Source organism: Mustela lutreola, chromosome 12 (assembly GCF_030435805.1).
Source record: "Mustela lutreola isolate mMusLut2 chromosome 12, mMusLut2.pri, whole genome shotgun sequence".
Lineage (NCBI taxonomy): Eukaryota > Metazoa > Chordata > Mammalia > Carnivora > Mustelidae > Mustela > Mustela lutreola.
In genome coordinates, this window is record NC_081301.1 from 68022039 (window position 1) to 68033576 (window position 11538).

Here is an 11538-nt window from a genome sequence, read left to right on the forward strand (position 1 = left end):
ATGAAAATAAATATAAAGGTTTTGAAATGAAAACAAGTTCAAAATAAAATAGAGAAGATCTACACAGCTACAAGTTCATTCAGAAAATCTACTATTCAAGAAGTCAGTATGACACAATGTTAAGATATCAAAAGATTTGAGCATGTACTTTACAGAAAGGGTAATCCAAATGGCCACTCATATATAAAAACTCTTTATCTTTATTATGAATCTGGAATTCAATTAAATTAAATTAAAAATAAATGAAAACCTAGAATGACATACTATTACACACTTATCATATTGGGCCACAGTGAAAATGTCTTGCAAGAATGTGAAGGAATGACAGTGCACATAATAAAAACATATGAGGTAAGTTGGACAATATTTAGAAAACTTAAAAATTAAAAAAAAAATTTTGTCCATTCCTAGAAATACAACATGGAACTAAATGAATATTTTCACCAGGATATGCAAACAGATGATTATAGTTATTTCATTCATAACGGCAGATCAGTAGTGGTCTATTTGCAAAATGTTACATTAAATAAGAGAGAATATTAACAAACTGGGAGGAGGGGCTAGGTTGTTATCATAAACAGATCTTCTATGGTGCTAATTATGTTCTATTTCTCAAAATCTTTAAGTTGAAAAAGTTTTCAAATTTACATCTAGATAGATAGATAGATAGATAGGTAGATGATAGATAGACAGATATCTCAGAAGCTGCAATGCTAGGCTAAGACCAGGCTTTAAAGGTCTTTCCTATGCTCTACGAAATACTTTAAACCATTCATTATATCATAGCTCAGTGTTCAAATCTCCATTTGTTTCCTCAGTTTCCTAATATTTATCTTAAGGTGACCTGATCCAGACTTTTGATCACCTTTGTCTAAATATTTCTATTTTAACAAAGTCCTTTTGAACACTCAGAGACTAAAACTTAGAAAAATACTCTGATTGTTATCTCACTAGAGTGGAAAATATATAGTTACCCATTAACTAATGATATCCATGACATTTTTAATTCTTGGGAGCTTTTGGTTAAATGAATTTTTTAAGCTTCCTTTAAATGAAGCTTTAAGCCATCACCACATGAATAAAATTAAAGAACTGAATGAAAACAAGCCAAGTATTTACAGAGTAATAGAATGTGCAGTGGAAAGAGTACAATTCTGAAATCATAAAGCCTAAATTAGTGTGATGCATCTTTACTAGCCATGTAATCATAAACCAGTTATCTACATGTCTTAGCCTCAGTGTTTTCACACATGAAATGGTGATGATAATACTTATTATGCAGAGTTGTTGTGTGGATGTAATGAAGCATGGAGCATGAGAGTCTCATATTCCATGCTAAAATGATAGCTATTTTTATACTTATAATAATTCTAGTAATAGTAATTAAATTGTTCAAAATGATAATATTCATTTATATTGAGGCATTGAATTGACTATTCATAGACACATTTACCAAAATAAATTTCATTTTACTATACCCCCTCTGAGGATATATATTCCCTAATTCAATATGAATCTCATTATGAATAATAATTATCATAATAAATATGCTGATTTTTCTTCTTTTTACGGAAGTATCCTTTACTGTTGAACATAAAGAAACTTAAGCAAGTCTGTCTTATTCAAAATTTGCATGCTGCTTTCTTATGACCCTAGATGATAGAGTTGTATGAAAGAAATTCATGCAGTTAAGACATTTATGTTTGGAAAACTGGGTGGTCAGTTTAGTATTTCAAAAGAAGATTTTAAATTTAAACCTTAAAACTGAGCTCTTTCAGCCTTATTTATAGACCATTCTTCATGCTTCCTAAGTACTCCTTCATTGCAAACTAAGTAATAGTTTTTGTCCCAGTGTATAGAACTAAAATGGATTTTATATTCTATTATTTCAGAGTTAGTTGCAGTTTCTACTTCCTTACTTCCTTTTTTGAAAAATAGATTAATTCTACAAAAAGTTTTTTCCGGCTTTATTGAAAAATAATCAACATATTATAATTTGTAAATATAAGAAATGATTTCTTATAACATTGCAAACTTTTAACATTGTGTAAATTTTGTACAATTTGATAAATTGGCATACATCTGTATTGCAATATAATCTACATAAAAATGTTAATACATCTACTATCTCATATAGTTGCCACTGTTTTTTATGCATGTATGGTAAGGAATTTTAAGATCTACTCTCTTAGCAACCTTTATGTATATAGTACAGTAGAGATAAACTTCAGAGGTCTTGTGGGTTTTGTTCCAGACCGCCTCAATAAAGTGATTATCTCAATAAACTAAGTCAAATTATTATTATTTTTTTTGGTTTCCCAGTGCAAATAAAAAATTATGTTTCCCAGTGCATATAAAAAATAAACACTATACTGTACTGTTCAAAGCATTATGCCTTTAAGGAAAAACAAGGTATATACCGTAAGTAAACTAGTTCTGAGTTTTCAGTGGGTCATAATTACTGATCACAGATCACCATAACAAATACAATAATAATGAAAAAACTTGAAATATTGCAAGAATTACCAACATGTGACAGAGAGACACAAAATGAACAAATGTCGTTAGAAAAATGGTGGCAGCAGACCTCTTTTATACGAGATTGCTATGAACTTTCAACTTGTAAGAATGTGATATATGCAAAGTTTAATAAAGGGAAGCACAATAAAAATGAATGTATATATTATTAACTATGATCATCATGCTGTACATTAGATCCCCAGAACTTTTTCATATTATAGTTGCAAGTTTGTACCCTTTGACCACCTTATTCCACCCCAGGTTCACCTCTTGTCAACTCAACTCTAAGTTTCCATTAGTTTGCTTTTTCTTCAGATTCTGTATGTAAGGGATATCATAATACATAAATTAAAATATATATAAAATCTTTGAAATATTTCACTCAGTATAATACCTTCAAGATCCATCCATGCTGTTGTAAATGGCAGTATTTCTTAATTTTTCATGGTTCAGTAGTATTCCATAGTATATATTTACCATACTTATTTTATTCTTTCATCCATTAATGGATACTGAAGTTATTTCCATCTCTTGCTTAGAGTTAATAATTTTATAATGAACATAAGAGTGCAGATATGTCTTTCGAATAGTGACTTCGTTTCCTTTAGATATATACCTAGAGGTGGGATTACTGAATCATATGGTAATTTTACTTTTAATAATATGAATAATCTCCATACTGTTTTCCATACAAATTTATATCCCTATCACAGTGCATAAGTTCCCCATTTTCCCCAATATTTACCAAAATTTGTTAGTTTTAATTTTTTGGTAGGATATATTCTAATAGGTAGTAATATCTTGTTGTGTTTTTCAGAGGTAAACAACAACAACAACAACATAATGACTTTGCCCTGAGTTTTTACGTTGAGCACTTTCTAATGCTCCTGTTGGTCATTTATATAACTTTTTTGAAAAAAAAAAAAGCCTTTGAGGGGTGAGGAGTCAAGATGGCGGAGAAGTAGCAAGCTGAGACTGCTTTAGCTAGCCGGAGATCAGCTAGATAGCTTATCTAAAGATTGCAAACACCTGAAAATCCATCGGCAGATTGAAGAGAAGAAGAAGAACAGCAATTCTGGAAACAGAAAAACAACCACTTTCTGAAAGGTAGGACCGGCGGAGAAGTGAATCCAAAGCGACGGGAAGATAGACCCCGGGGGGAGGGGCCGGCTCCCGGCAAGCGGCGGAGCAACCGCGCACAAAATCAGGACTTTTAAAAGTCTGTTCCGCTGAGGGACATCGCTCCAGAGGCTAAACCGGGGCGAAGCCCACGCGGGGTCAGCGTGGCCTCAGGTCCCGCAGGGTCACAGAAGGATCGGGGGTGTCTGAGTGTCGCAGAGCTTGCGGGTATTGGAACGGGAAAGCCGGCTACAGAGACAGAGCCGACAGTAAGCTCGCAGCTCCGTGTTACCTTGAACCGGTCGCAGGCTCGGTGAGCTCGGAGCGCGGCCGGAGGTCAGGCAGACGGGAGTAACTGGGCGCTGTTCTCTGAGGGCGCACTGAGGAGTGGGGCCCTGGGCTCTCGGCTCCTCCGGGCCAGAGACCAGGAGGCCGCCATTTGTATTCCCGTCCTCTGGAACTCTACGGAAAGCGCTCAGGGAACAAAAGCTCCTGAAAGCAAACCCGAGCGGATTACTCACCCCGGCCCCGGGTAAGGGCGGTGTAATTCCGCCTGGGGCAAAGACACTTGAGAATCACTACAACAGGCCCCTCCCCCAGAAGATCAACAAGAAATCCAGCCGAGACCAAGTTCACCTACCAAGGAGTGCGGTTTCAATACCAAGGAGAGCAGCAGAATTCCAGAGGAGGAGAAAGCCAAGCACGGAACTCATGGCTTTTTTCCTGTGATTTTTTTTAGTCTTGCAGTTAATTTAATTTTTTCTTTTTCCTTTTTCCTTTTTTTTTTTTTTTTTTTCTCGCCTTCGGGTAAAACTTTTTTTTTTTTTAACTGTTACCTTTTTCTTTTTTAACGATTTTTTACTAGTTTATCTAATATATATATATTTTTTTTTACATTTTTCTTAGGTGTTTTCTTTTTTTAAAAAAATTCTTTTCTTTTCTTTTCTTTTTTTTTTTTTCTTTTTTCTTTCTTCCTTTTTGAACCTCTTTTTATCCCCTTTCTCCCCACTCACGATTTTGGATCTCTTCTAATTTGGCTAAAGCATATTTTCCTGGGGTTGTTGCCACCCTTTTAGTATTTTACTTGCCCCTTCATTTACTCTTATCTGGACAAAATGACAAGACGTAAAAATTCACCACAAAAAAAAGAACAAGAGGCAGTACCGAAGGCTAGGGACCTAATCAATACAGACATCGGTAATATGTCAGATCTAGAGTTCAGAATGACAATTCTCAAGGTTCTAGCTGGGCTCGAAAAAGGCATGGAAGATATTAGAGAAACCCTCTCGAGAGATATAAAATCCCTTTCTGGAGAAATAAAAGAACTAAAATCTAACCAAGTTGAAATCAAAAAAGCTATTAATGAGGTGCAATCAAAAATGGAGGCTCTCACTGCTAGGATAAATGAGGCAGAAGAAAGAATTAGTGATATAGAAGACCAAATGACAGAGAATAAAGAAGCTGATCAAAAGAGGGACAAACAGCTACTGGACCACGAGGGGAGAATTCGAGAAATAAGTGACACCATAAGACGAAACAACATTAGAATAATTGGGATTCCAGAAGAAGAAGAAAGTGAGAGGGGAGCAGAAGGTATACTGGAGAGAATTATTGGGGAGAATTTCCCCAATATGGCAAAGGGAACGAGCATCAAAATTCAGGAGGTTCAGAGAATGCCCCTCAAAATCAATAAGAATAGGCCCACACCCCGTCACCTAATAGTAAAATTTACAAGTCTCAATGACAAAGAGAAAATCCTGAAAGCAGCCCGGGAAAAGAAGTCTGTAACATACAATGGTAAAAATATTAGATTGGCAGCTGACTTATCCACAGAGACCTGGCAGGCCAGAAAGAGCTGGCATGATATTTTCAGAGCACTAAACGAGAAAAACATGCAGCCAAGAATACTATATCCAGCTAGGCTATCATTGAAAATAGAAGGAGAGATTAAAAGCTTCCAGGACAAACAACAACTGAAAGAATTTGCAAATACCAAACCAGCTCTACAGGAAATATTGAAAGGGGTCCTCTAAGCAAAGAGAGAGCCTACAAGTGGTAGATCAGAAAGGAACAGAGACCATATACAGTAACAGTCACCTTACAGGCAATACAATGGCACTAAATTCATATCTCTCAATAGTTACCCTGAATGTGAATGGGCTAAATGCCCCTGTCAAAAGACACAGGGTATCAGAATGGATAAAAAAACAAAACCCATCTATATGTTGCCTCCAAGAAACACATTTTAAGCCCGAAGACACCTCCAGATTTAAAGTGAGGGGGTGGAAAAGAATTTACCATGCTAATGGACATCAGAAGAAAGCAGGAGTGGCAATCCTTATATCAGATCAATTAGATTTTAAGCCAAAGACTATAATAAGAGATGAGGAAGGACACTATATCATACTCAAAGGGTCTGTCCAACAAGAAGATCTAACAATTTTAAATATCTATGCCCCCAACGTGGGAGCAGCCAACTATATAAACCAATTAATAACAAAATCAAAGAAACACATCAACAATAATACAATAATATTAGGGGACTTTAACACTCCCCTCACTGAAATGGACAGGTCATCCAAGCAAAAGATCAGCAAGGAAATAAAGGCCTTAAACGACACACTGGACCAGATGGACATCACAGATATATTCAGAATATTTCATCCCAAAGCAACAGAATACACATTCTTCTCTAGTGCACATGGAACATTCTCCAGAATAGATCACATCCTCGGTCCTAAATCAGGACTCAACCGGTATCAAAAGATTGGGATCATTCCCTGCATATTTTCAGACCACAATGCTCTAAAGCTAGAACTCAACCACAAAAGGAAGTTTGGAAAGAACCCAAATACATGGAGACTAAACAGTATCCTTCTAAAGAATGAATGGGTCAACCGGGAAATTAAAGAAGAATTGAAAAAAATCATGGAAACAAATGATAATGAAAATACAACGGTTCAAAATCTGTGGGACACAACAAAGGCAGTCCTGAGAGGAAAATATATAGCGGTACAAGCCTTTCTCAAGAAACAAGAAAGGTCTCAGGTACACAACCTAACCCTACACCTAAAGGAGCTGGAGAAAGAACAAGAAAGAAACCCTAAGCCCAGCAGGAGAAGAGAAATCATAAAGATCAGAGCAGAACTCAATGAAATAGAAACCAAAAAAACAATAGAACAAATCAACGAAACTAGGAGCTGGTTCTTTGAAAGAATTAATAAAATTGATAAACCCCTGGCCCGACTTATCAAAAAGAAAAGAGAAAGGACCCAAATAAATAAAATCATGAATGAAAGAGGAGAGATCACAACTAACACCAAAGAAATACAAACTATTATAAGAACATACTATGAGCAACTCTACGGCAATAAATTTGACAATCTTGAAGAAATGGATGCATTCCTAGAAACATATAAACTACCACAACTGAACCAGGAAGAAATAGAAAGCCTGAACAGACCCATAACCAGTAAGGAGATTGAAACAGTCATTAAAAATCTCCAAACAAACAAAAGCCCAGGGCCAGACGGCTTCCCGGGGGAATTCTACCAAACATTTAAAGAAGAACTAATTCCTATTCTCCTGAAACTGTTCCAAAAAATAGAAATGGAAGGAAAACTTCCAAACTCGTTTTATGAGGCCAGCATCACCTTGATCCCAAAACCAGACAAGGATCCCACCAAAAAAGAGAGCTATAGACCGATATCCTTGATGAACACAGATGCAAAAATACTCAACAAAATACTAGCCAATAGGATTCAACAGTACATTAAAAGGATTATTCACCACGACCAAGTGGGATTTATTCCAGGGCTACAAGGTTGGTTCAACATCCGCAAATCAGTCAATGTGATACAACACATCAATAAAAGTAAGAACAAGAACCATATGATACTCTCAATAGATGCTGAAAAAGCATTTGACAAAGTACAACATCCCTTCCTGATCAAAACTCTTCAAAGTGTAGGGATAGAGGGCACATACCTCAATATCATCAAAGCCATCTATGAAAAACCCACCGCAAATATCATTCTCAATGGAGAAAAACTGAAAGCTTTTCCGCTAAGGTCAGGAACACGGCAGGGATGTCCATTATCACCACTGCTATTCAACATCGTACTAGAGGTCCTAGCCTCAGCAATCAGACAACAAAAGGAAATTAAAGGCATCCAAATCGGCAAAGAAGAAGTCAAATTATCACTCTTCGCAGATGATATGATACTATATGTGGAAAACCCAAAAGACTCCACTCCAAAACTGCTAAAACTTATACAGGAATTCAGTAAAGTGTCAGGATATATAATCAATGCACAGAAATCAGTTGCATTTCTCTACACCAACAGCAAGACAGAAGAAAGAGATATTAAGGAGTCAATCCCATTTACAATTGCATCCAAAACCATAAGATACCTAGGAATAAACCTAACCAAAGAGACACAGAATCTATACTCAGAAAACTATAAAGTACTCATGAAAGAAATTGAGGAAGACACAAAGAAATGGAAAAATGTTCCATGCTCCTGGATTGGAAGAATAAATATTGTGAAAATGTCTATGCTACCTAAAGCAATCTACACATTTAATGCAATTCCTATCAAAGTACCATCCATCTTTTTCAAAGAAATGGAACAAATAATTCTAAAATTTATATGGAACCAGAAAAGACCTCGAATAGCCAAAGGGATATTGAAAAAGAAAGCCAACGTTGGTGGCATCACAATTCCGGACTTCAAGCTCTATTACAAAGCTGTCATCATCAAGACAGCATGGTACTGGCACAAAAACAGACACATAGATCAATGGAACAGAATAGAGAGCCCAGAAATAGACCCTCAACTCTATGGTCAACTAATCTTCGACAAAGCAGGAAAGAATGTCCAATGGAAAAAAGACAGCCTTTTCAATAAATGGTGCTGGGAAAATTGGACAGCCACATGCAGAAAAATGAAATTGGACCATTTCCTTACACCACACACAAAAATAGACTCAAAATGGATGAAGGACCTCAATGTACGAAAGGAATCCATCAAAATCCTTGAGGAGAACACGGGCAGCAACCTCTTCGACCTCTGCCGCAGCAACATCTTCCTAGGAACAACGCAAAAGGCAAGGGAAGCAAGGGAAAAAATGAACTACTGGGATTTCATCAAGATCAAAAGCTTTTGCACAGCAAAGGAAACAGTTAACAAAATCAAAAAACAACTGACAGAATGGGAGAAGATATTTGCAAACGACATATCAGATAAAGCACTAGTGTCCAGAATCTATAAAGAACTTAGCAAACTCAACACCCAAAGAACAAATAATCCAATCAAGAAATGGGCAGAAGACATGAACAGACATTTCTGCAAAGAAGACATCCAGATGGCGAACAGACACATGAAAAAGTGCTCCATATCACTCGGCATCAAGGAAATACAAATCAAAACCACAATGAGATATCACCTCACACCAGTCAGAATGGCTAAAATCAACAAGTCAGGAAATGACAGATGCTGGCGAGGATGCGGAGAAAGGGGAACCCTCCTACACTGTTGGTGGGAATGCAAGCTGGTGCAGCCACTCTGGAAAACAGCATGGAGGTTCCTCAAAATGTTGAAAATAGAACTGCCCTATGACCCAGCAATTGCACTATTGGGTATTTACCCTAAAGATACAAATGTAGTGATCCAAAGGGACACATGCACCCGAATGTTTATAGCAGCAATGTCCACAATAGCCAAACTATGGAAAGAACCTAGATGTCCATCAACAGATGAATGGATCAAGAAGATGTGGTATATATACACAATGGAATACTATGCAGCCATCAAAAGAAATGAAATCTTGCCATTTGCAACAACGTGGATGGAACTAGAGCGTATCATGCTTAGCGAAATAAGTCAAGCAGAGAAAGACAACTATCATATGATCTCCCTGATATGAGGAAGTGGTGATGCAACATGGAGGCTTAAATGGGTAGAAGAAGAATAAATGAAACAAGATGGGATTGGGAGGGAGACAAACCATAAGTGACTCTTAATCTCACAAAACAAACTGAGGGTTGCCGGGGGGAGGGGGTTGGGGAGAAGGGGGTGGGATTATGGACATTGGGGAGGGTATGTGATTTGGTGAGTGCTGTGAAGTGTGTAAACCTGGTGATTCACAGACCTGGGGATAAAAATATATGTTTATAAAAAATATATGTTTATAAAAAATAAAAAATTTAAAAAAAAAAAGCCTTTGATATCCTTTTGCTATTTTTTAATTATATATTTTTTTCTATTTGTATCTGTTGGTTTTTAACCTCTTTTCAGATATAAGATTTGTAAGTATTTTCTTCCATTCTTTGGATTGTGTTTTCATTCCCTTTTGGGTTTTTTTGGCAATGCAGAAACTTTAGTTTGATGTAATACCATGTATTTATTTTTGCTTCTTTTGCTTGTGTTTTTGGCCTGGTATCCAAAAAACTATTGGCAAGACCAATGTCAAGGAGAATTTTTCCTATGTTTTCCTTTAGGAAATTTAGTTTCATGCATCACATTTAAGTCTTTAATCTATTTCAAGTTAAGATTTATGAGTGATATAAGGTTCCCGTTTCATGCTGGTTTATGTGACTATTCAGTTTTAAATATCATTTATTGAACAGACTATCTTTACCCATTATATATGTTGGCCCCTGTCAAATATTAGGGGACTGTATGAAAGAATTGATTTCTGGACTCTCAATTCTGTTCTACTTGTTTACTGGTCTGTTTTTATGCCAGTATACTTTATTGTTTTGAGCATGAGGGCTTTGTAGTATAGTTTCAAATCAAGAAGTGTAATTTCGCTTCTTCATTCTTTCTCAGAACTGCTTTAATTATTTGTTGTCTTTTATGGTCTCATATAAATTTTAGGATTCTTTACCTACTTCTGTAAAAAAAATATTGGATTTTTAAAAAAGATTATTTATTTATTTATTTGACAGAGAGAGAGATGACAAGCAGGCAGAGAGGCAGGCAGAGAGAGAAGAGGTAGCAGCTTCGTGCTGAGCTGAGAGCCTGATGCAGGGCTCGATCCCAGGACCCTGGGATCATGACCTGAGCCAAAGGCAGCGGCTTAACCCACTGAGCCACCCAGGCGCCCCTAACATTGGATTTTTGATAGGAATTGAATTTAAAGATGGTTTTCGGTAGTATGGACATTTTAACAATGTTAATTCTTACCATTCATAAATATGAGCTATCTTTCCATTTATGTCTCCTTCAAATTCTTTATCAATGTCATAATTTATGGGGTACAGATCTTTCATCTTCTTAGTAAAATCTATTCCTAAGTATTTTATTATTTTTGATGCTATTGTGAATTAGATTGTTCTCTTTATTTTTTCAGATAGTTCATCATTAGAGTGTTAAAATGCTCCTGTCTTGTGCTTACTTTGGCAGCACATATACTAAAATTGGAATGATGCAGAGAAGATTAGCCTGATCACTGAGCAAGGATGACATGAAAAACTATTATAAAAAAATGAAACAAAACAAAATTCCTGTCTTTTATATATTGATCTTGTATTTGGCAGCTTTATTAAATTTGTTTATTCAAAATTTTTTGTGAAGTTTTTAGGATTTTTTTACATGTAAGTTCATGTTATCCAAAAAAAGAAAATTTTACTTCTTCCTTTTTTTTTTTTTGGAGTCTTTTATTTCTTTGTGTTCCTTGTTTCTCTGGCTAGGACATCCAGTACTATGTCAAATGAGAGTAGTGAAAGTGGACACACTTGTCTTTTTTCTGATCTTTAAGGGGAAAACTTTCAAACTTTTTTGATTGAATATGAGATTAGCTCTGGGCTTGCAATATGTGTTTTTTCTTTAATGGATTTTTTAAATTATTTTTTAAATTTTTTTTATAAACATATAATGTGTTTTTATCCCTAGG

The 11538-nt window shown here is 35.9% G+C and overlaps 1 non-coding gene across 1 annotated transcript; it reads left to right on the plus strand.

The window, feature by feature from the left end:
- The first annotated feature begins 11032 nt into the window (after positions 1-11032).
- LOC131813320 (U6 spliceosomal RNA) lies at positions 11033-11139 on the plus strand. Its single transcript, XR_009346739.1, has one exon. It is a non-coding gene; the product is annotated as a U6 spliceosomal RNA (small nuclear RNA).
- The last annotated feature ends 399 nt before the right edge of the window (positions 11140-11538 follow it).